The 24,971-nt window shown below is 47.6% G+C and overlaps 9 non-coding genes across 9 annotated transcripts; all 9 read left to right on the forward strand.

Moving 5' to 3' along the window:
- The first annotated feature begins 4 nt into the window (after positions 1–4).
- Trnat-agu (transfer RNA threonine (anticodon AGU)) lies at positions 5–78 on the forward strand. The gene has a single exon. It is a non-coding gene; the product is annotated as a tRNA-Thr (tRNA).
- A 509-nt stretch (positions 79–587) lies between these two features.
- Positions 588–661, forward strand: Trnat-agu (transfer RNA threonine (anticodon AGU)). Its single transcript has one exon. It is a non-coding gene; the product is annotated as a tRNA-Thr (tRNA).
- Positions 662–1,340: 679 nt separating this feature from the next.
- Positions 1,341–1,414, forward strand: Trnat-agu (transfer RNA threonine (anticodon AGU)). The gene has a single exon. It is a non-coding gene; the product is annotated as a tRNA-Thr (tRNA).
- A 109-nt stretch (positions 1,415–1,523) lies between these two features.
- Positions 1,524–1,597, forward strand: Trnat-agu (transfer RNA threonine (anticodon AGU)). Its single transcript has one exon. It is a non-coding gene; the product is annotated as a tRNA-Thr (tRNA).
- Positions 1,598–1,713: 116 nt separating this feature from the next.
- Trnat-agu (transfer RNA threonine (anticodon AGU)) lies at positions 1,714–1,787 on the forward strand. The gene has a single exon. It is a non-coding gene; the product is annotated as a tRNA-Thr (tRNA).
- A 108-nt stretch (positions 1,788–1,895) lies between these two features.
- Positions 1,896–1,969, forward strand: Trnat-agu (transfer RNA threonine (anticodon AGU)). Its single transcript has one exon. It is a non-coding gene; the product is annotated as a tRNA-Thr (tRNA).
- Positions 1,970–2,086: 117 nt separating this feature from the next.
- Trnat-agu (transfer RNA threonine (anticodon AGU)) lies at positions 2,087–2,160 on the forward strand. The gene has a single exon. It is a non-coding gene; the product is annotated as a tRNA-Thr (tRNA).
- Positions 2,161–11,396: 9,236 nt separating this feature from the next.
- Trnat-agu (transfer RNA threonine (anticodon AGU)) lies at positions 11,397–11,470 on the forward strand. The gene has a single exon. It is a non-coding gene; the product is annotated as a tRNA-Thr (tRNA).
- Positions 11,471–11,769: 299 nt separating this feature from the next.
- On the forward strand, positions 11,770–11,843 carry Trnat-agu (transfer RNA threonine (anticodon AGU)). The gene has a single exon. It is a non-coding gene; the product is annotated as a tRNA-Thr (tRNA).
- The last annotated feature ends 13,128 nt before the right edge of the window (positions 11,844–24,971 follow it).

A 24,971-nucleotide genomic window follows, 5' to 3' on the forward strand; every position in this document is an offset into this window, starting at 1 on the left:
AAAAGGCGCCGTGGCTTAGGTGGTTAAAGCGCCTGTCTAGTAAACAGGAGATCGAGGGTTCGACTCCCTCCGGTGCCTACCTGTCCCATCTTTTGTGTGATTGTGTTATAGTCAGGTAGATTCTCTTGACTAAACCCTGGTTGGGATCGTTTTTAGCTCCGCGACATCGCATTGCAATTCGCATTGCAATTCGCTTTCCACATAAAGGCGCCATGGCTTAGGTGGTTAAAGCGCTTGTCTAGTATACAGGAGATCGAGGGTTCCACTCCCTCTGCTGTCTACCTGTCCTATCTTTCGTGTGATTGTGTTATTGTCAGGTAGATTCTCTTCTCTACGCACGGCGTGGCCTCGTTTTTAGCTCCGCGACATCGCATTGCAATTTGCTTTCCACATAAAGGCGCCATGGCTTAGGTGGTTAAAGCGCTTGTCTAGTATACAGGAGATCGAGGGTTCCACTCCCTCTGCTGTCTACCTGTCCTATCTTTCGTGTGATTGTGTTACTGTCAGGTAGATTCTCTTCTCTACGCACGGCGTGGCCTCGTTTTTAGCTCCGCGACATCGCATTGCAATTTGCTTTTTCACAAAAAGGCGCCGTGGCTTAGGTGGTTAAAGCGCCTGTCTAGTAAACAGGAGATCGAGGGTTCGACTCCCTCCGGTGCCTACCTGTCCCATCTTTTGTGTGATTGTGTTATAGTCAGGTAGATTCTCTTGACTAAACCCTGGTTGGGATCGTTTTTAGCTCCGCGACATCGCATTGCAATTCGCATTGCAATTCGCTTTCCACAGAAAGGCGCCGTGGCTTAGGTGGTTAAAGCGCCTGTTTAGTAAACAGGAGATCGAGGGTTCGACTCTCGTGCCTACCTGAACCATCTTTCGTGTTATTGTCAGGTAGATTCTCTTCTCTACGCACGGCGTGGCCTCGTTTTTAGCTCCGCGACATCGCATTTCAATTTGCTTTCCACAGAAAGGCGCCGTGGCTTAGGTGGTTAAAGCGCTTGTCTAGTAAACAGGAGATCGAGGGTTCCACTCCCTACGGTGCCTACCTGTCCCATCTTTTGTGTGATTGTGTTATAGTCAGGTAGATTCTCTTGACTAAACCCTGGTTGGGATCGTTTTTAGCTCCGCGACATCGCATTGCAATTCGCTTTCCACAGAAAGGCGCCGTGGCTTAGGTGGTTAAAGCGACTGTTTAGTAAATATGAGATCGAGGGTTCGATTCCCTCTGATACCTACCTGAACCATCTTTCGTGTTATTGTCAGGTAGATTCTCTTCTCTACGCACGGCGTGGCCTCGTTTTTAGCTCCGCGACATCGCATTGCAATTTGCTTTTTCACAAAAAGGAGCCGTGGCTTAGGTGGTTAAAGCGCTTGTCTAGTAAACAGGAGATCGAGGGTTCGATTCCCTCCGGTGCCTACCTGAACCATCTTTCGTGTTATTGTCACGTAGATTCTCTTCTCTACGCACGGCGTGGCCTCGTTTTTAGCTCCGCGACATCGCATTGCAATTTGCTTTTTCACGAAAAGGCGCCGTGGCTTAGGTGGTTAAAGCGCTTGTCTAGTAAACAGGAGATCGAGGGTTCGACTCCCTCCGGTGCCTACCTGTCCCATCTTTTGTGTGACTGTGTTATAGTCAGGTAGATTCTCTTGACTAAATCCTGGTTGGGATCGTTTTTAGCTCCGCGACATCGCATTGCAATTCGCTTTCCACAGAATGGCGCCGTGGCTTAGGTGGTTAAAGCGCTTGTTTAGTAAACAGGAGATCGAGGGTTCGATTCCCTCCGGTGCCTACCTGAACCATCTTTCGTGTTATCATCAGGTAGATTCTCTTCTCTACGCACCGCGTGGCCTCGTTTTTAGCTCCGCGACATCGCATTTCAATTTGCTTTCCACAGAAAGGCGCCGTGGCTTAGGTGGTTAAAGCGCTTGTCTAGTAAACAGGAGATCGAGGGTTCGACTCCCTCTGGTGTCTACCTGTTCTATCTTTCGTGTGATTGTGTTATCGTCAGGTAGATTCTCTTCTCTACGCACCGCGAGACCTCGTTTTTAGCTCCGCGACATCGCATTGCAATTTGCTTTTCCACAAAAAGGCGCCGTGGCTTAGGTGGTTAAAGCGCCTGTCTAGTAAACAGGAGATCGAGGGTTCGACTCCCTCTGGTGTCTACCTGTCCTATCTTTCGTGTGATTGTGTTATCGTCAGGTAGATTCTCTTCTCTACGCACCGCGAGGCCTCGTTTTTAGCTCCGCGACATCGCATTGCAATTTGCTTTTTCACAAAAAGGCGCCGTGGCTTAGGTGGTTAAAGCGCCTGTCTAGTAAACAGGAGATCGAGGGGTCGACTCCCTACGGTGCCTACCTGTCCCAGCTTTTGTGTGATTGTGTTATAGTCAGGTAGATTCTCTTGTCTATGCACGGCGTGGCCTCGTTTTTAGCTCCGCGTCATCGCATTGCAATTTGCTTTCCACAGAAATGCGCCCTGGCTTAGGTGGTTAAAGCGCCTGTCTAGTAAACAGGAGATCAAGGGTTCGGCACACCTTTGGTGTCTACGTGTCCCATCTTTCGTGCGATTGTGTTATTGTAAGGTAGATTCTCTTGTCTATGCACGGCGTGGCCTCGTTTTTTGCACCGCGACATCCCATTGCAATTTGCTTTCCACAGAAAGGCGCCGTGGCTTAGGTGGTTAAAGCGCTTGTCTAGTAAACAGGAGATCGAGGGTTCCACTCCCTCTGCTGTCTACCTGTCCTATCTTTCGTGTGATTGTGTTATCGTCAGGTAGATTCTCTTCTCTACGCACCGCGTGGCCTCGTTTTTAGCTCCGCGACATCGCATTTCAATTTGCTTTCCACATAAAGGCGCCGTGGCTTAGGTGGTTAAAGCGCTTGTCTAGTATACAGGAGATCGAGGGTTCCACTCCCTCTGCTGTCTACCTGTCCTATCTTTCGTGTGATTGTGTTAGTCTCAGGTAGATTCTCTTCTCTACGCACCGCGTGGCCTCGTTTTTAGCTCCGCGACATCGCATTTCAATTTGCTTTCCACAGAAAGGCGCCGTGGCTTAGGTGGTTAAAGCGCTTGTCTAGTAAAAAGGAGATCGAGGGTTCCACTCCCTCTGCTGTCTACCTGTCCTATCTTTCGTGTGATTGTGTTATTGTCAGGTAGATTCTCTTCTCTACGCACCGCGTGGCCTCGTTTTTAGCTCCGCGACATCGCATTGCAATTTGCTTTCCACAGACAGGCGCCGTGGCTTAGGTGGTTAAAGCGCTTGTCTAGTAAACAGGAGATCGAGGGTTCCACTCCCTCTGCTGTCTACCTGTCCTATCTTTCGTGTGATTGTGTTATTGTCAGGTAGATTCTCTTCTCTACGCACGGCGTGGCCTCGTTTTTAGCTCCGCGACATCGCATTGCAATTTGCTTTTCCTCAAAAAGGCGCCGTGGCTTAGGCTCTTTTCTGCTTCTTCTGTTTGTACAGATCGGACGCAGGAATTATGAGCTCCGTGAGAGCGGCGACTGCGGCTAAGCCTAGCCGGGATGAAGGTTACAAAATGATTCTGCCAACGATTCCATCAGGTACTGTAGCGTTAAATACTGTTTTTCTACATGCTGATCCAACTGGGAGGCCATACAACATTGGCCATTTTAGTGACGCTTTGAAGGACAAAGTTGTTCGAAGCGAGGTCACATCGGTCGGTCCGTTTCTGTTCAACCACCTTTGGGCCCTGACCTTTAATAGCGTGAGTGCAAAGGATAAGTTTCTTAGCCTCAGCGAAGTAGCGGTGAAAGAGAAACGATGTGTGCTCATTGATCCGCATAAGAAAGAGCTTCATATCAAAATGCATTGGCTCCCTCAACATGTACCTGACGAGGCAATCGAAGCAGCGCTTGAAAGATACGGCGTTGTGACAAACATTGCCAGAGAAAAGTGGAAGGACTCATTCTTTGAAGGAGCTGAGTCGACGACCCAGTGGTAATTACACTGAAAAATGGTGTAACTGCGGACAGCTTGCCGCACCAGATGTATGTGTGCGGTTGTCAAGTTCTTGTGACAATACCAGGGCGACCGCCATTGTGCCTATGGTGTATAGGCGTGGGGCACGTTAGGAAGCAATGTCACACCCCTTGGTGCAAAACGTGTCACCGTTCTGGACACGAGGAAGATGAGGGCGTTGTGACATACGCGTCAAGGGTTCGTCAACAACATGGAAGCCAGGACAGTCAGCACAACATGGAATGCGACGACGATGCTGATGGAGCTGTACCTCTTGCCGCTCCTGTTCCTTCGTCTGCTGCTGCACCTGCTGCGGCGACAGTAGCTTCCCAAGCAGGCAGGCCCATTGCTCCAGCAATGGGTGATCCTCAACAAGAAGAAGAGAAAAGCGTTCTCCAGGAGCGTCAAGATACAGCCTCGTCGGGTTTAGAAGGATCTGGAAATGAAGCGACCGAAGAAATAGAAGATGATTTCTGGATCACACCAAAGAGGAAGAAGGGAAGGAAGTCGGCGCCGGCGACAATGCCTTTGTGGTTCGCGGCGAATGGAGGTTCTGCTCACGCGTTTTCGCTGTCGCGTCATCCAGCTAAACTACTACCTCCATAGAATTCGCCGCTCTGTCTCTCCTCTTTGCCCCTACTGCCAGCAAGACGAAACTATTGAACACTTTTTTCTCCATTGTTCGCGCTACTCATCCCAACGCGCCATGTTCCTAGCCGTCCCGCTCCGTGCCCACGATGTTCCACTGTCGGCATCTTCCATTCTGTCTTTTGGTAGATTGTCAGGTCGTCATTCCATTCCCCCGCTCGTCTTTTATTCAGTCATTTCATTCATCTCATCCTCTCATCGCTTCACGTAACTGTCATTAACTGGGCCCTCATGTCACGATCCGTGGCCAATTGCCCCGTGCTATGCGCCACTGCGGAGAAAGACGAAGAAGAAGAAGAAGAAGAAGAATGCCTCCGAAGATTGTTGAAGTGGACCGCTCTGTTCTTGACGATATTGGGTTTTTGTCAGCATAGTGTGTTGGGGAGATTGGCTACCTCAGTGTTGTGTTAGCAGGATGCGCAACTAGATTCCTCCAACGTCGGTAAGCTTAAGCTGCTCTTCCAGTTCACTAAAGTGATTTCGTAAGTGATTTGATTTGATAAGTAAATACATAATCACTATTGAAGCATAGAAATCATGGCTGTGGGTCATTTGGTCATTGCAACCCTTAATGTTAGATGGTTGAACTTTAAAAAGAAGCAATACCAACTCAGAAGGCTACTGGATGGTTTTCCTCAAATTGACATTCTTGCTATTCAAGAGAGAAAAATTGAGTCGCAGCGGGACACCGAACAAATGCTATCGCAGTATTTCATGAATCAATACGAAGTGCTCGTTAGCCATTCCATTGGATATTCTGCTGGTGTCATGCTTTTCATTAAGAGAAGTCTTTCCTATACCCATGTATACCATGCCGTAGATGCAGATGGTAGGTCAGCAATGCTAGATGTAGACATTAGGGGGGAACTTTAGAGGTTTTTAGTCGTATATGCTCCAAATGATAAGAATCAACGCTGTGCGTTCTTCGAATCGACCAGACAATATTTTGATGACCAATATAACATGGTGTTTCTGGGAGATTTTAATTGCGTGCTCTCAGCGAGTGACAGAAGCACGTTCCGAAATCTTGAACATGATAGTGCCGAGTGTCTGCAATGCATTGTAGAAACTCATAATTTGATTGATGCTGCAGAATATAGTACACCAGACACAATTAAATACACACATTTTCAAAGGAACTCACACGCTAGATTGGATCCCATATGCTATTCCGCCAACAAACTCAGAGAGGTGACGAAATACCAAGTCTTCCCAGTCCACTTCAGCGATCATTGCCTCGTAGTGGCAACAATTGGAAATCCCGAAACGGCAAAACGCACTCCAAAGACGTGGAAGCTATGGAAAATGAATTCGAAGCTTTTACAGGACTCTGTTTTCGATGATTACATACGACGAAAGCTTGCATGTCTTGCCGAGAATCCCTTAGGCTGGGCCGAAAAGTGGGAAATCTTCAAGCAGGAGGTTAGAGGTTACGCGATTGAGAGGTGTAATATAATAGCATATCAAGGAATGTGTGAAGAAATCAAATTGAAAGAAGTTCATCGCAGTCTGGTACAGCTTGAGGCGAAAAACCCAGGCACATGTTTTGACGATATAAAGGAAATCGAGCTCCGGCTCGACCTTTTCAGCGAACATAGGTATGAAGGCGCAAGAGTCAGATGTCGAACAAATAGATACTTGCCGGATGAAACGCCAAACAAAAGCTATTTGGCAACAGAGAGGAAGCAGACGCGTAGTACGCGCATTGAAAGTTTAGAGCACGGGGGTAAAGTAGTGGGTGACTCTGAGAAAGTGAGGGAGATATTCGTCGATTACTATAAGAGTTTGTTTGGACAAACAGCACAAAAAGTCGATGAGGGTTTGATAAATAGGTACATTGCAACCATGCCAAAGCTAAGTGAGGAGGAGAAAGAAATGTTAGGGTCGGACATTGCAGCAACAGAAATACAGTGTGCAATCAAAGAGTTAGCTTTCAACCGCACTCCCGGGCCGGATGGCTGGGGAGCAGAGTTCTACAAGAAGTACGTAGAGCTGCTCACGCCTGTTTTACTTAATCTTTATGCAGAAGCGGAGGAAAAATGCATTTTTTCTCTTACTTTTCGGAGGTCGCACACTGTATCAATCCCGAAGAAAATAGCTGAGGGGTCCACTCCGAAAGTGACTGACTATAGGCCTATTACCCTCTGCAATGTTGACTACAAAATTTTCGCTAAAGTGCTTGCTGCACGTCTGCAATTTGTGTTGCCCCATCTAGTAGGGGAACATCAAACGTGTGCCATCAAGAATAGAAGAATACAAACCAATATACATCTAGTTCGTACGGTGTTGGACTGGTGCAGATATGAGGGTGGGCATGTGGCGATGCTACAGTTGGATCTTTCGAAAGCTTTCGATAGAGTTTGTCATACATACCTGTTCGCATTGCTGCGTCATGTCAACATGGGAGATAGGTTTGTAAATCACATCCAGTTGTGCTACAAACTAGTTGCAACGAGCCTTGTGGTGAATAGATTCATTGCCACCCCGATTGCGCTTGGAGCTTCGGTCCGGCAAGGTTGTCCTTTATCGCCTTTACTTTTCGATTTGTATTTAGAACCGTTGTGTAGACACGTAATCTGTCAGTATGACGTTCATGGCTTTCAGCTGGGTGGTGTTGAAGTTAAAGTTCTGGCGTATGCAGATGACGTTGCGTTCTTGGTGAAAGATAAGAGAAGTGTCGAAAAAATAATGGAGCAGATCGACTTGTTTTGTGCAGCTTCTGGAGCTCAAGTAAACAAAGAGAAGTCTTTAGGAGTATGGTGTGGGCTTCTGGGTTCAACTCCAGAAATATTTTGCGATATCAAGTGGCAGACGAGCAACCCGGACTGCCTGGGGGTGCCATTACACGCAAGTAGAAACACAAACAGGATGTGGTCAGAAAGAATTGATAAGATGAAAAAGCATGCATTCACTTGGAGAGGCAAGGAACTGTCAATATTCCAGCGGGCTTCAGTTTGCAATGTGTTTTTGGTGGCGAAAATGGTATACATTTTGCAAGTACTTCAGTGTTCCCGTAAAATCGTACATGCATGCCATCGCGTGTTTGCCACCACGATATGGTGCTCAACATTTGAAAGAATGCGCCGAGAAAACCTTTTCAAGAAAGTCAAGGATGGAGGTTTAGGTCTACAGCACTTGTTTGTAAAGCAGCTAATTATGAGATTCTGGTTTTATAGGCAGTCTGTGCACCCGCTATTAGACGCCGTGAAGAGAGCAGTAGCCTACAACTATATGCTTGATATATATGTTGGCTTCCACGAACAAGGCTTGCAGTTGACAGGGTTTTATCAGGAGGTCGTGGACTGCATCAACTTTCTAAAAGTCAGGTTTACCCCAGATTACCTCTTTTCGGTTTCAAAGAAAGTGTTGGCAGCCCATTTGATAGATACCCTGTTTCCCGTGCCAATTTACAGGCAAATTCCGTCTGAGTGGCCTGGAGCGGACGTTTTACACAGGGTCAAACGCATGCACATAAAGCCGAATATGAAAACATTCTTTTTCAAGCTTCATACATCAACGCTCTCTGTGAAAGCATGGTTGGAACAGAAAGGCATATATGTTCCATGGTCTGCCAACTGCAGGTTTTGCAAAGTCCCTGAAACCGTTGACCACATCTTTCTTGATTGTACGGAAGCACAGTTTTTCTGGGACGACATACAGATTAAAGTACTGAACCCACATACAATCAGATTCCTACCTTTACATCCGAATGAGGATATACGTTACGATATTATCATGTTGATAGCTATGTATTGCTTGTGGAAGCTGCGTATGGCAGACAGAAATGAAGAGCCATTGGCGTCGCCCATGCAGTATTTTAATGTAAAAATAACGCAGCTGAAGCTATGCTGCATGCAGCATTTGGAAGCACCATCGTGGTTAGAGCATCTGTGTGAATCGCTGTCCTCTATATAAATTATTACAACAACAACAACTTTATTTTCGGTCTTGGAGAGTGGGGAGTTTCATCGCAACAGGCGATACTCTACCCCAGTGCTTGGTGGAATGGGGGGAATAAAATAACGAGCCCCTTTACAATAACGATCGAAGTCCGATGGTGTCCAGAAATGTCAGAAGAGCTTTGAGCGCAGAGCGTTGCTGGGCTGGATTGGGCCAGGGACCAAGCAATTTCGGTAGGGAGAAAGGGCCAGAGTCCAGCTGACGAAGAGACTCGGAGAGTGTGATTCGGGAAGGTTCGTAGTGAGGGCAATGAAGAAGAATGTGCTCCAGATCCTCAAGAGCACCACAGTGGCAACAGGTGGGAGAATCAATTTGTCTCAAGCGGTAACGCCACTGAGCTGTAAAGGCCACATCGAGGCGCATGCGGTGGATTAATGCAGCATCCTGACGAGATGTGTTTCGTGGTATGCGGAAAGCGAGCATGGGATCAACTCTGTTCAACATAGAGGGGGGAAGAATGTCGGTTGTCCGTTGGCGGGAAGCCAGGGGTGTCACTAGACGTCGCAGAATTGAACGGCGGTCTCCTCTGAGCAGAACAATACGGGCCCGGTTCCGAGACGAGAGTGCTGCTTCTGCGGCGCTGTCGGCCTGCTCGTTCCCCACGACACCACAATGGGCTGGAACCCACTGGAGAACGAGCCTGTGGCCTGCGGCGTAGATAGTGTGGTAAGCCATTAACACGTCGGTGACTAGGGGTGCGGATGGGCCTCGTATGCCGGAAGTTTCAATTGCTTGAAGTGCAGATTTGGAGTCTGTAAAGACTGCCCATTCCCGGGGTGGAAAATCAGCGATGTGTTGTAGAAAGAAAAGGATGGCATAGAGTTCCGCAGCTGTGGAGGGGGTTGGATGTGAAAGGCGTCTTCCGTGCACGACGCCTTCGGATGGAATGACGAAGGCTGAGGCGGACTTGTTGTTTCGGGATGCGCCATCAGTATATGCTGCCGTAAACGTAGAAAACTTCTCGTCTACCAGAGCATGAAAATGGGCTCGGAGGACTTGAGGGGGGACCTGATCTCTTCTTTGCAGAAGGTTTGGGAGGCGTACAAACGTGGGCGGTACCGGGAGAGACCAGGGGGCTTCCGGCGGTATAGTGTCCTTAGTTATGAAGCCAGTGAGAGTCTGGCGTGTCCTCTGCGCTACTCGGTAGAGGTCGCTTCCACGGCGGTATCGAATTTTCCTGAGTAGCGGGTGGCGGGGAATGTGAGCACGCAAACGGAGGTAGTGCCGAGCCGTTTCCCGTTCACGGAGAACTTCGAGCGGGAGCTCACCAGCTTCAGCCAGTACTTGTCGTGTTTCAGCCATTCTTGGAACTCCGAGGCATCGACGAAGGCTTCGAGCAAACAGGGACCGAAGCGTATTTAATGAAGTTGTTGATATCCTGTGCAGAATAGGAAGGCTGTAAAGCACAGTTGCCCTCACCAATGCCGCGTGAACCGCGACCAGGGAACGCTGATCACAGCCCCATCCTGGGCCAGAAAGATGTTGGATTGCGGGGAGCCATCGCTGCACTTTAGTTTCAAGGTGTTTAATGTGCCGAGCCCAGCGCAAGTCCGAGTCGATTACCACGCCAAGGAAGCGGTGAAAGCGTACTGGTTCTAGCTTCTTTGAGCCAAGCCAAAGTGGGAAATTGGCCATAGCTTTACGCGTGAAAGGGAGCTCGACACACTTTTCGGGTGAAAGGTCCATCCCGAGGTGCGTCAGGTACGTATGGATATTGTTTAACGCGAGCTGCAGGCGGCGCTGGAGAGCCGGGCGTGATTTTCCTACTGTCCAAAGGGCGACGTCATCTGCATACACGGAGAACGACACTTTGCGAGGAATTACTGATTGTAGGCCGGCCATCACCACGTTAAACAGTGTCGGGCTGAGAATGCTTCCTTGGGGGACTCCTTGGGGAACAGGATGCTGAGGGCTTTGGCCTTGGGACGTACGGACAGCGACAGTTCGGTCCGTAAGGAAGTCGTGGAGCCAGATGAAGAGCCGACCGGATACTCCAAACGAGCGCAAGGCATGCAGCACACAAATGTGCGAGACGGTATCATAGGCGCGCTTGATGTCGAGGAAGACCGATCGGACGATCCGTCGATGGGCTCGAGCATGTTGAACTGTAGAGACTAGGTCGAGAACTGGATCCATGGAGCTTCGGTGGCTTCCTTGCCTCTCCAAGTGAATGCATGCTTTTTCATCTTATCAATTCTTTCTGACCACATCCTGTTTGTGTTTCTACTTGCGTGTAATGGCACCCCCAGGCAGTCCGGGTTGCTCGTCTGCCACTTGATATCGCAAAATATTTCTGGAGTTGAACCCAGAAGCCCACACCATACTCCTAAAGACTTCTCTTTGTTTACTTGAGCTCCAGAAGCTGCACAAAACAAGTCGATCTGCTCCATTATTTTTTCGACACTTCTCTTATCTTTCACCAAGAACGCAACGTCATCTGCATACGCCAGAACTTTAACTTCAACACCACCCAGCTGAAAGCCATGAACGTCATACTGACAGATTACGTGTCTACACAACGGTTCTAAATACAAATCGAAAAGTAATAAATTATTACTCTCTGTGTGTGACGTGTTTAACCTGTGTGTTGTGTACCATGTATTTTTTGTATCCTGTGTGTATGTAAATTACTACTCTCTGTGTGACCTGTGTAACCTGTGTGTTTTGTGTACCACGTATTTTTTTGTATCCTGTGTATTTGGATGCTACGGTGTGCATCATTCATTCATCATACATCACTCATTAACACTGTACAGTCATAGCTTATTTTAATGTTTGTAAATAAACGTTATTACCTGGTGGAAAAAAAAGCGCCGTGGCTTAGGTGGTTAAAGCTCCTGTCTAGTAAACAGGAGATCGAGGGTTCGACTCCCTCCGGTGCCTACCTGTCCCATCTTTTGTGTGATTGTGTTATAGTCAGGTAGATTCTCTTGTCTACAAACTGGTTGGGATCGTTTTTAGCTCCGCGACATCGCATTGCAATTTGCTTTCCACAGAAAGGCGCCGTGGCTTAGGTGGTTAAAGCGCGTGTCTAGTAAACAGGAGATCGAGGGTTCGACTTCCTGCGGTGCCTACCTGTCCCGTCTTTTGTGTTATTGTCAGGTAGATTCTCTTCTCTACGCACCGCGTGACCTCGTTTTTAGCTCCGCGACATCGCATTGCAATTTGCTTTTCCACAAAAAGGCGCCGTGGCTTAGGTGGTTAAAGCGCCTGTCTAGTAAACAGGAGATCGAGGGTTCGACTCCCTCCGGTGCCTTCCTGCCCCATCTTTTGTGTGATTGTGTTATAGTCAGGTAGATTCTCTTGTCTACACCCTGGTTGGGATCGTTTTTAGCTCCGCGACATCGCAGTGCAGTTTGCTTTCCACAGAAAGGCGCCGTGGCTTAGGTGGTTAAAGCTCCTTTGTAGTAAACAAGAGATGGAGGGTTCAACTCCCTCCGGTGCCTACCTGTGGCTGTAAAAACAAACTATAAATACCTGGCACTTGCTTATTCGGTTTGCCGCATACCGCAGACTTATGCTTACATTTCAAATACCCTGTGGATTCAACCTGAGACTAGGGTGGCAAAAATCAATGACTATGCAACACATAACATGAACCAACTCCCCAGTGCAAAAATTAAAGAATGATCTTAGAGAGGTGCATGTCTCAGCTATTTGAGATGCACAGCTCGTATGGATGCCAACATAGTAGATCCTAAACTGTGAACATCACTAACACTGGTTGTGAGAGGTTCTAAATGCTGGATATCACAAGTTCTTGGTTGGCCACCAGTACACTTTGTACTGTGTGTGACATTATGGTGATAATAAAAAAAAAACCGAACCATTGTGAGAGGAACAGGCGCAAGTGAGTCAGGTACACAGTGGGACTCAAACGAACAAACGGGAATTCAAAGGGCTGCACACTAGTCTTAAATGCAGGAGCTTTAAAGTAAACCAATAACAGCTCAGATAATATGCTGGTGAATGATAAAATGTGACAGTTATATGGGTTTTTTGAGCTTAGCTTTCACTATTCTTCAAAAACAAATGATAAGCAGTACTAGACGGCAACGTCCCATAACTACCCCAAGTCAGAACTTTCTTACAGCTGGTGGGCATGTACATGCTGAAACTAATCTAATCTAAACCTAATCTAACCTAACCTAACCTAAATCTAAATATAATCTAAACTGCTGCCTACCTGCCTGCTTCGTTTTGTTGCATACGTGTATTCCAAGATATTGGCTTTTATACCTCAGAAGAGTCGACACTTGGGCTTGAGTAGTATTGGAATAATACAACTTAACGAGCAACTTGACACCTTCCTCGTCTCTCACTCCCCCTGCCACCCCCAATTTTGCAATTTCCACCCCTACCCAATTCTTTTTTTTTCGATTTTTTCACTTAAAATCGCTCATACACGCATAAGAATGCGATAATAGAGCGTAGAATATAATTTTCAATTAATAAATTCAATTACCATTCCTTCCAACGAGAGAGAGAGAGAGGAGGAAAATATCAAGCTATCGTTAAGTTGTATTTTTCTATAATGAGACACATGAAAAAGCGCACATACGCATAAATACATATTCTAAACTCATTTAATAATTTAAGTCATTACTATACATATTCAATTCATTAATGTGTCAGTCCAGGTTCGGTAACAGCATCAGCCCATGGGCGCCGCCATTTGCAAAGCGTCACACCAGGCAGGTCGGAAAGCATCACGTCAGGTGGCAGCACCGCTGTCATCATGGGGACTTCCGTGGAATGCAGAAAAAAACAAAACGAAAAAGTGCTAGCGAGGGGAAAACACGCGCGAAAACAGGCACACACAAGATTTTCACCATCGCGAACATGTGCGGGCACGCACCGACGAGAATAGCAACAGAGGAATTGCGAACATGTTTGGGCATGCACGGACAAGAATAACAACATCAAGGGGAAGACTTTCTGCTAATCGGAACAAGGTAAATCGCAAAACATACACTACTCCAATACACGCTGTCAAGTAATCGCAGTTAGGGGGTAGGTAAACGCGACAACAGAAGTATTAAAACGACAACTCACCGACATCGAAGCATATCTGTATGCGCACACCGCCCTCCATCTTCTTTACATGACTAAAGAGTTCACCGTCACATCAACGGTCACGATACGAGCGACGCGCCAGACGTGCATACCCGACGAGAGGCAAACAGAAAACTGAATCTGGCGACCTCTTCGCGAAGTATACGTCACACGCGCGCGGTCTCGCAGCTCCACCACGTCTACCGTCGGCCAATTCGGTTTTGGTCTCGTCGCCCTTCACGTCTCGCGCATGCGCTTGGAGCACGGTGGTGGTGCTGGTTGTTTCGCTTTCGTTCTGATGTCCATTTCTTTACGTTTTTTTTATTTGGAAGCGCCGTATAGAGGGAGAGCGCGCTATCCGCGCGTTATCATTCAGACCAATACTTGGAAACGTTCAGTTACCATGCTTTGCAAACTTGCCCCCGTATCCACGCTTCTTGGGAAGATGTGGAGAATGACTGTTTCAGCAAGGAGAGTCCCCGAAACGAGCTTGTCATCACTGCTTTTCGCTACGTCATAAACATGGTGGCTTTTGGCAATATAGGAAAAATATCCCCAGGTCCCCTACAGGAGATGGTGCGTCGGATATACGCCCGTTACAAGAACGTCTCTATAAGCGTTCTGGATGGACCCTTCGGATTGATCAGTGAATTTTTGAAGTCGACGAACACCGAATTCAACTACGTGTCTGCAGACATCGTGGACCTCCTCGCTCGCGCCGTTGCTCAAATTAATTATTCACTGCGGAACCAACATAACCTGCAACCAGTCTACATTGTGAATTTTGTCACTGATTTATTGAAATACCCTTTAGTCATCGAAATGGAACGCATTAAACAGTGTGAATAACTTTGACGAGACTCTGTGTTTTTTTCATGGAAACATCTCTATTGAATCTAAACATATAGTCTTCCCTTGAGCACTTCGATAGATGCTCGCACTCTCCCTGCCTTGCTCGATCTCACACGAACAGAACATTACGAGAAGATCGGACATGCCACAAAAGGTACGGGTAATCTTCATCGCAGCGACGACATTGCACGGGTCACTGCACCAGCACGATGTCGGAATGGTCATTCTTTTTATACATCTATTCCGCCACCACACTGCCACAATGACCCGTGCTCCTCCTGTCTTCGTCTTTTTATCGCAGTGTCGACTTTACGCTTGACTACCGGGCTAGTGTGATGGTGCAATAGACAGTCTTTTATACCTCAATTTCACCATCGTGCTAGCACGGTGAAATGCGTGCACAGACTTGGTATTTTGTGTTACTCAATCCCCGATGACGTTCGAGGTTCTCCATCGACGGTGACGCTGCAAAGACGAGAGTGTTTTGTTACAATGAATTGAGACACAAAGAGCGGAATTTACCCTTGTATTCGCAGCTGCCGTAAGGAAAGGAACGTACGGCGTCGACCAGATAGCGCTTGTCATCGTAGGGGACCAAGCTCTTCTCGACTCTCGAAATGGTATACATTGTTTGCTTTATGCTCTGGATGGTGCACTGCTTCTGAGAGACTGTCCTTTCACTGACTAGAGAATCTCGGTACACTTCGTGTAATAAGTGTCTCCTCACCACGTCTTTCTTAACTCTTTTCGCACTCGCAATGTGTTTGTGTGTTCCAAGAGAATGCTGTACATTTAGGCTCGGATTGCTACGACTTCCTGAATAACCTCTCCTCCCGTTTCGTCTTTGAAGTACCCCATCTGGTTCGCGTGCTCGGCGTTGAAAAGTGAGTGGTCCGGTGGATAGGAGGAGTGATCTAGCTCGTGCTGAATTTTCATCAGCTGCTCTACGAAGCTCTCGCACGTGAGAGCAAAAATTCTACTGTCCGTATCTCCACAGATGAACTGCAGTGGACAGGTTAAGCGAGAAAAGAGCGACTCGTAAATGAAGCTGTACATTCGGACTTTGGATATCTCTAAAATGGCAAAGGGGATGCGTGCATTTGATGCGACGCTGCCTCATCTCGTACAAGATGCACTTGTCACTCAGGATGTGGAAATGCTGGAAGTCGACGGAACTAGCTTTTCTGAGCGCGCTTTCTTTGTCTTAGGCTATGGTGTACCTCTTCATGCGTCTCACATTTTGAATCGTTTTCCCGAACGTGCTATTTGTTATGGTCCTATACAGTAAACGCTCGAATTTCGTGGTTGAGGCATTCCTCAATGCGAGGTTTCTATGCACGAAGGCGGACAAAAAATTGTCTTGGCGGAACGAGAGGATGGCGTGAATGTGTTTTATTTTCATGCCCAACCTCACGTAGAAGCGAGCAGATAATAGTGCACGACATAACTTTCTTTGTCGTAATATGTCAGTAACAATTTCCTCGTGGGTGGCGCGTTCAGTGCCAATGCCTCCTTCAAGTTCCTTTGGTAGGGGGATAGTTCACCCCCGTCCACGGTTCTGTGTTCGGGTACCAGAGGGAAATCCCCCGTGAGCAGTTCTTCGGGATAGGACAGGTCTACCACGTACACGTAGCCCACTTCCGAACCGTGAGGAATTTTGAAAAAATCGATATCGCCCCAGCTGGAAGGATCGACCCACTCAAAACCACCTGTCGGAAGATGGAAAGTCTTGGCATAAGCCTACAAACTATTTACATCTAAGTACTGAATAATTTTTTTCTCTTGTTGAGGGTCGTAATCGTCGCATCTGTCGTGAGTAGCCCGACAATATATGTGGAAGCCGTTGCAAATGCCGCCCCTGATTCCCCTTTCGATCGTTTCGTACATCTCACGATCGCTCATGAGCTCGAGTTTGACTCTGGTGAGCTTCAGTGCGCTGCTCCACGCGTAAAGCATGGTTCACACTAGTGCGTTCTGCTGCGTGCGGATGCGTGCGGGCGCTGGTTACCTTGGCAACAGATACGTGCGCGACCTCCCGCAGCAGAACGCAAGGAGTTCGCCCGAGCTCAACTTTTTCCCACGCACGCAGCAGCCCGCAAGCGGAGAACGAATCGTGAGGCCGCGTTCCGAGCGTGCGCAGTAGGTTTCTCTCTGCGAGACTGTTTTCAACATGGCGGCCACCGGAGTGGAAATCCCGTTCGGTGCTCATTGGCTTACGGTTTGGTGACGCACGCATTCGAACGCAGGTATGCGAACAGCGGAACGGGTTGCTTACAACGCACGCATACACACGCAGGCGCCCGCACGCAGCAGAACGCAGTAGTATGAACCATGCTTAACTGGCGAGGGATACGGTGCGTAAGATATCTATCCCATCCGTCTCTAGCGTAATCTTCCTGAAATACAGCGCGACGTCGCAGAGCTGACAGGTGCCGAGCGTGACGTAGAGACGCATGTAATCGCCAAGGTTGCTACATTCAAATTATTCAAAAATATCACGGGCGTACTTACAGTCCTCGTCCGAGATATCTTCATCGTTCAGGTCATTTTTGAAAGCTTCCTTTGGCGGTAGAGCGGGCAAATTGTACGCTTCGAAACTGTCGACGAAGGTGTACGGATAAACGCTTTTCCTTAGGAGACAGCGCTAAACGGTCATCAAACATTTGGCGCGTACAAAGGAAGGCGCTTTCGCCACCGCTGGTAAGTAGCGTTTCCACCAGGTTCGACAAGGAGAGGTTGAAAAACTGTGTGGTATCGCAGAAATGGAGATCGCCACGCTCGCTTTCCGCATGCCACGAAACACATCTCGTCAGGATGCTGCATTAATCCACCGCATGCGCCTCGATGTGGCCTTTACAGCTCAGTGGCGTTACCGCTTGAGACAAATTGATTCTCCCACTTGCTGCCACTGTGGTGCTCTTGAGGATCTGGAGCACATTCTTCTTCATTGCCCTCACTACGAACCTTCCCGAACCACACTCTCCGAGTCTCTTCGTCAGCTGGACTCTCGCCCTTTCTCCCTACCGAAATTGCTTGGTCCCTGGCACAATCCAGCCCAGCAACGCTCTGCGCTCAAAGGTCTTCTGACATTTCTGGACACCATCGGACTTCGATCGTTATTGTAAAGGGGCACGTTATTTTATTCCCCCCATTCCACCAAGCACTGGGGTAGAGTATCGCCTGTTGCCATGAAACTCCCCACTCTCCAAGGCCGAAAATAAAGTTGTTGTTGTTGGAGATCGCCAATGTTGAACGCTAAGATCCACGGTTCACCCAGATTTAGAACGTGCATGTGGCGGAGAAGGGGGCTCAAATCGTATTGCAGGTTGTGCACGCACACGACGAGTTCTTTGGTGTTACGACACGTAAGGTTACACGTATCACACAGCGTCGCGACAAAATTCGAGGATCCGGGCTCTACGAAGCGGGTGTGGTCGTGATGCGACACCTTCCGCGTGTGACGGTTAAATTCTACCCCACAATATTTACAGTGTGTTGCGCATTGGTGACAAAGGTGGTCTTCCGGACTGATGACCAACGGAGAAAGGAGGCGGTTCAACCTATCGATTTGTTCGCTAAATCCCTTGAGCGCGAGCAAGCATTTTTCTGCCGCGTTAGGTCCCAAATACCCATCTGCGTCCATTATTTTTCCATCGCAACTTCTCACTAGAACGATGCAGTACGAGATCACCCTGCGCACACTCACGGCGTCCTTAACGAGCGCGTCCTTTTCCAAAACGCTTTCCGTGTCCAGTACCGCGAAATAGGGGTAGCGATGTATGTACTGTATCTTGCTGAAGGAGACGCTTTCTCCCGCTTTTGGCATTTCCAAAATCGTTTCATTTACGTCCCGGCATAGGCGTTCGTGTCGCTCCAACGCCTCTCTCGTTAGATGCCCCTTCGTGCATTTCTCGCAATAAAAATAGTCACTTCGTCTAATGAAAGTGCTAAAGTTTCTGATTCCATAGAAATGGCCCCTAACCTCGAGCAAATGTACTTTATCCGTATACAGCATAGAGGGAACCCTCACCGTGCTCACCGTCGACGTTCGCTCGTCGAACACGTAGATGTACACGGAGATTTTGTTTTTTCTCTCCCACAGGAAAATGTCTTCGTAAGTGACTGGGAAGCAGGGCGGCCAGTACGTTGCGCGTCTCTCCGGATTCCTAGGATCCATGTATTTTCTGTATCTGACGAAATCGTTGGGGTTATTTTTTAGTGGATGTAAAAGCGCCAGCACACTATACTTGAAACACTCATTTTCGTGGTTCCACGGTTGCTTGACGTTTGTCAAGATCCTTCTTTTTTCTTTAAGGACGCGGGAAGTTCGATAGTGCACCCAATCCGCTTCGGTTTCAAACGTAATATTTTTAGGTCGACACATTGAACGTCTTTGGAAGTGAAGCCTGACCCTTCTCTCGAATAGTTTTTGACGCGTTGCGAGGACTCTGCGATGGCAGCATTTAACGCGCCTCCGATTTCTTGACGGTTATGAACCACTCTCATGTGAAGGTTTACGTGAAGGAGGTGCGAAGTTAACCCGTCGGCTCCGTCCTTAACCATGAGCGCCTTCGAGCACAGACAAAATTTGAAAGGCATGGGGTAAGCTTCCAGGACGCGCATGATTACAGGAACTATGCTCGGTAGATAGTGTCGCAAATCGTCGACGTTGTCGTCGTGCGGGGAGCAGAGAAGCGTGTACCTAGTAGCCGTTTCGTCAAATGCCTCATCTGTCACAAAAAAAGGAAGGCATCGTCTCTCCGTGACGGAGCGATGATTCTCTACGACATGTTTTCGTAATTCTACGATTCTGCGACCCTCCACGGGGTCATCTTCCCATCGAAATTCTGGGCTTGCATCTGGTGTCTCAACTCTCACCCACCCAGACAGAGGAATGAAATCTGCATACGACTGATCCCCTTCCCACATGAGTAGTTCGTCTGCATTGTCGTGCCCATCTAGGGATTCCTGGTCGTCGTCGTTGTCATCATCATAATCTGAAATGGCTATCGGGCTGTTACCGAGATTCTCTATTCTAGCCTCGTGTTCTCTTTCTACGGCCACGTGCACGGCGTCGATGGGGTCGTACTGGCATATCAGGCAGCGTGGTACTGCGACCAAACAAAGTCAATACTAGATTCCCCCTCTAAAAAATAAAAAATAAAAAATACTCACTCTTCCTTCTGGATAAGAAACACTTGAGGTAGTAGTTGTTTTTGTTGATGTTGTTGTTGGGCTATGGGAAAGGATGGACAGAGTTGACGATGCCCCTGTAGAACTTGAGCGTGATGAAAGATTGTGTCAGCGACTATCATCCCCTAAAAGTACAAAATTTAGAACAAACATAGCAATCATGAAACACATTCGGCTTACTCTTTTTTTCCCCACGAAACGGTCCACGTCGTTGAGGGAGTTCTTTTTATAGTTGACACCGCTCTCCTTTTTCCCTCCCCCTCTCCGTCTTGCCGTAGTGAAATCGACACTTGCGTTCCAAGCTCCACCTTTTTTTCTGTCGTAACCGTCGTTTCGATGCACCTTGATTGTTGTTGTTGTTGTTGTCACCGTAACCATTGTTTCGAAGCTCGTTGCTTGTACATGATGGCAATTGATGTTCTGAGGCTGGAACACAGAAGATGAGGGTTCGTGTCCAGCAGCTGACTAATCTTTTCAGTGACTTCCTTTTTTCATCAGGTTGCTTGTGTTTGTTGTAACCGTTGTTTCGAAGCACGTTACCACGTGCAAAAAAGAAAAAAAAAGTAATGTAAAGGAGGGTCTAGGATGAAATCAAAAGCACCGTTAGGAAGACAACTTTTCTTTAAATAGTAACCTAACCTAGCGTCCTCGTCCTACGTCCTCCGCATCATCCTCCGAGTCGTGGACCGTCAACCTGCTAATATAAAATCACGAGAGTGATTCTCTTGTCAAAAATAAAATAAATAAAGAGCTTACTGGATTACGAATTGGGGTCCACTTCGCCTGTGCGCTTAGAGATTCCACTGGGAGATCAGTGCGTGCATAATCCCCTCGATCATTCCAGTGGTTAGGAGGATGCCCTCATCGACATCAAGGTCGATGAGGTCATCCACCATGCTTTTGGACACTGCGAAAAGCTCCTGATCTGCAGGGTGACGATGCAGACCACTGCTCTCCCATTCCGCACTGTAGTAGGCGAGGAGGATGGTGTTGAGGGCCTCCTCAATGACGTTGTCCAAGGGGAAAACCAGAAACTCAAAAAAGTCCTCGAAGACCGCCCTCAAACGTCATTGTTATCCATAAGTTGAAAAAAAAAAGCGACAGGATACTCAGGACAGTGTACCCTATGCAAATGTTAAATAAATAAATAAATAAACAAAACTTTCTATGATGAGCACTCACCAGTTGACGGCTCCATATCCCTCAACAACTGTGTTACACTTTCAAAGCTCCTCATCGTGAATTTCGGATCAACGTTGAGGGTTGAGCTTTAGAAGGTAGACTAAATGGCTGACTGACCTAGTGACTGAATGTTGTGGGTTGGTCCCCCATATTCACTTGTCATGCTCAGGTTGCACCGTTTCGTATTCATCTATTGAGCTGGGTTCTCACGAACGATCAGCGAGCTCGCGCGCGAGAGAGAGAGAAGACAAAGAAGGAAAGGGAAACTTTTTATTCAGTATATACATATACATTTAGTTGACCTGGTCGACGTCTCCTCCTCCTTCCTCCAACTCATGCTCTTCGAGGATCCAGGGGTCGTGCCTATAGAAATAAACAAAAAGAATGAACATCGAACCAGAAAGATCTCTCGGAAAACTTACGGGATTTGCGTGCTCATGCACCGATCGAGGATGTCTCTCCATCCCGCACAGCTCACTTGGTTCCACTGAGTGGTGAGGGACCAGAGGACGTGCTCTGCGGCCCCAAAACTTAGGGAAAGAGTGCCTTCAAAACAGAGCTCTGCCTCTAAGTTTCGGGGGACTCTAAAAAATAGCTCTCCGTTCAGTTCCCGATGCATAGCAATCTGCGTCCACTCAGTCACATAATACCCCATGAGCACAGCCACCGTTGCGTCCTGAATTTCGACGTCCTCACTGAACGTGAAGCACTGAAAGAAGGTCTCCACGTCCATGCGGGGGACGTCGCACCCCGTCGCCGGTACCAGTTGGAAAAACAGTTCTACCACTGCGATTACTGTAAACCTTACAGAAATGCATGAAATAAAATAAATAAATAAATAAGACGCTATACAATGGTGAACAGACTTACCGTAGAGGGGACGGATGTGGACCAGGAGGTCCAAGATGGACTCGAAACGACGAAGCATATCACTTGGTTGGTTGGTGGAAGGCAGGGAATAGAGGATGAGGTGACAAGAAGAACGGTCCATATTATGACCGTGCTTTCTCACGCTTGCATGCATCCGGCGTAATTGTATCGCTTACGGGAAACCACCATTTTCTTGGTCAATATGACGCGCCCGAGAGAAAGTTCAAATGTTAAGCCTAAGATAGTTGTTATCGTTGCTTCCAAATGATGGTTCTGACCGCTGTTTCCAAACATGTCCAACACGTTGAAGGACGATAGAGAGGGAGGGAATAAACGTTAGTGTAAATTTCGAAGCAGTAGCGACAGTTTGAGCAATCGTATAGAAAACCATGCTCAGCTTGGAAGATCCTCGTAAGTGACGCTCGTTTTGTGAAAAAAGTTTGTTTGTTTGAAGTGTTTCGTTTTCCGTTTTCAACAACTTTGCGGCTCGTGAAGTAGGTTTCTTCCCACCTCACGTGTTTCGGGAGATTGGCAGCGCCCGCTTCTTCTGCGCCAACTGCGGTGGTTTATGGTCCAAAGGTACGTTTTCATTTCCTTTTTCTGTGTTATTTGTTTTATATTCAATCACTTTTTCATAGCAAAAACATTGGACGGATCGATTGATACGCCCGTTTCTCGGCTGTCGCACGGTACCGTTCGACGTGCATTGTAAAGGAATTCTTCTCGTAAAACAACAAGAAGGAGAAGAAGAGAATGGGGAAGATAGATCATCAGTGTCACTCTGTGACTGAAGAAGACTGTGCGTGTATCTGTGTTTTTTTTAAAGACGTGTTTCTTACACTCCTTTCTATTTATGCAGATTACGAATGGCTACTGACGGGAGATCTGCCCTTGGTCCTAACCTTCAAGCCTCCTCCGAAGACGTTCTTTTTGCGGATTGGTGATCAGCTGAGAACCTGTCGTTGTGGAGGACTCCAGTCCTGGAACTCCAGCCATTGGTTAGACTCGAGCCTTCGTCAGTATTTGGGCTGTCTTCCCGGCTACGAAACCAAAGCGGGAGGCTAACTCTATCTCTCTCTCTGATGTAACCTCTCACGATAAGAAAAAAAAAAGGTTGTCTACTCTCATTCATGTCTCTGTCATGGCGCCCGAGCAGAGGTTTGCAACCTTTGTGCAAATGCGAATGTATCGGGACTTGCTACGATTACGGGATTATATTCACAGCGATGGCTGCGAGGGTGACTTTCGCTCGATTCTCAAGACGATGCCCTTACGTCTGTTCACCACCAGTGGGAGGATTTCAAAGAAAATGAAGCGCTTCGTAGATTACAAGCTCGAGCTGATGGAAAAGTATAAACGAGGACTGGCAATTGACCCGTGTCTCATCAACGTGTGGTTCAACCGACCCATGGTTCGTCGCTACTGGCTTCACCACACTTCCCTGGACGTTACAGTGACCGGCGGCGAGCATCGGGTCGGGGTTGGAAGATCGTCTCTCAAGCGTCTTGTGTATGTCGTGAAAAAATAGACTATTTTACGAAACGAGTTCGCTCACGAGGAGTCGTTTTATTGTTTCGTCATTCTCTTCGAGGTTACAGGAAAACATGGATACACAATTTTTCAAGCTGTAGCGTTTCGACACGCGCGTGCCTACGTAGATACAAAAAAGACCGCAGTAAGGCGAAAAAGGAGATTGAATACACTGGTCGTTATACTCGTCCACTAGTAAAGTCCTTCGAACGTTTGCTTCGATGGGGGAAACTCCGTAACTGTCGAAAAACACGGCAGACCCGTCGTAGTTTTTCAGATAGCGCACCCAGTGCTGGCCGCGCTGCCTTCGCTCTTCGGTATTGATGATTAAATAGCCAGGCTTGCGTAAAACGCAGGCTTCGTCGGAAGCGCAAATGCCTCTCAGCATGGAGGAAGCGGGGGGGGGGGGGGGTTCAGGGACACGAGTTCCAAGAATTTCGCTCTCGTACATCTTTTCTATGGGAAGGTGACGGTACGGTCCTTGTCGACGCACATGAGCTTCGGCCACTCGGAAATCAAGAGGACGATGACCGCGCGTGGAAGGGCTTTAGCGAAGCGTAATTACAGGCGGACGTTTCCTTTTCGCCACTCGTTCAAATGCGAAGGAGAAGAACACTTGTCCACGTCCAAGTTGAAGTAGAGAAGAAACCGTCCGTTTTAAATCGGTCGTAGCTGTACTTGAAATGTTTTTCACCCAGTTCTTGCAAGAAGTTAAAGTAGGTAATTTTGACGAGGTCGTTCTTAAAGTCGTACTCGGCTCGCACTTGCTGGCCGTCCACGGAGAGCATCGAATGAGACAGGTCGTAATGGCGGAATTTGTAGGGGTGATGATGATGATTGCAGTTTTTATGGCGCATGAGCAACTAGACTATAATGCGCCTAAATTGTGATGTGTGTGGAAAGGTAAAACTAACTGTTCAATTAAAACCGAATTATCTCAGAATTTGAGATGTAAACTACGGTAAAAGAGAAAGTCATTCACACTATAGGACATTTAAACAGCCGATATCTCTAAAAAAGTTGAAGATTCTCATGTAGGGTAAAAGCGGTTCATCCCCAAGCAATAGAGCAGGGTGAAAAGGCACATGATATTGGTAAAATTCTTTAAAATGGCGACGACGGTGATTTTCCTGTAATGGGCATGTAATGAGTAGGTGGAGTACAGTCAGCTGTACCCCACAATGCATGCATTCTGGTGGCTCTTCGCCACGTAACAAAAAACCGTGTGTCAGATGTGTATGACCAAGCCTTAAACGACTTAAAATGATACCCTGTAAGCGGTTTTCGACACTACAATAGGAGTATTCAATTGACTGCTTAATGAGCCTAAGCTTATTTTGATGCTGGGTGTCCCAGTGTTGCTGCCATGTGCTGTTTATTTTCATCCTCAAGACCCTGCGAAGGTCCTGAGAAGGGACATCAAATGAGCTAATGTAAGAGGAAAGCGCGGCTGTTGCAGCAGCATCTGCATGTTCATTCCCGGGTATCCCAACATGGCTGGGTACCCAACAGAAGGACAATCGAAGACCTTTGCTCAATGCTTTGTTCACTAAGTATTGTGCAGTCAAGACCATGTGGTTCGTTTGTTTGTGTAAGCTACAGATAGCTTGGGGAGCTGAGGGAGTCACTGTAGATAACTGAAGATTGAATCTGCTGTTCCAGAATATGGTTAACCGCCAAGATAATTGCATAGACCTCAGCA

This window comes from Ornithodoros turicata, chromosome 3, assembly GCF_037126465.1.
Source record: "Ornithodoros turicata isolate Travis chromosome 3, ASM3712646v1, whole genome shotgun sequence".
Lineage (NCBI taxonomy): Eukaryota > Metazoa > Arthropoda > Arachnida > Ixodida > Argasidae > Ornithodoros > Ornithodoros turicata.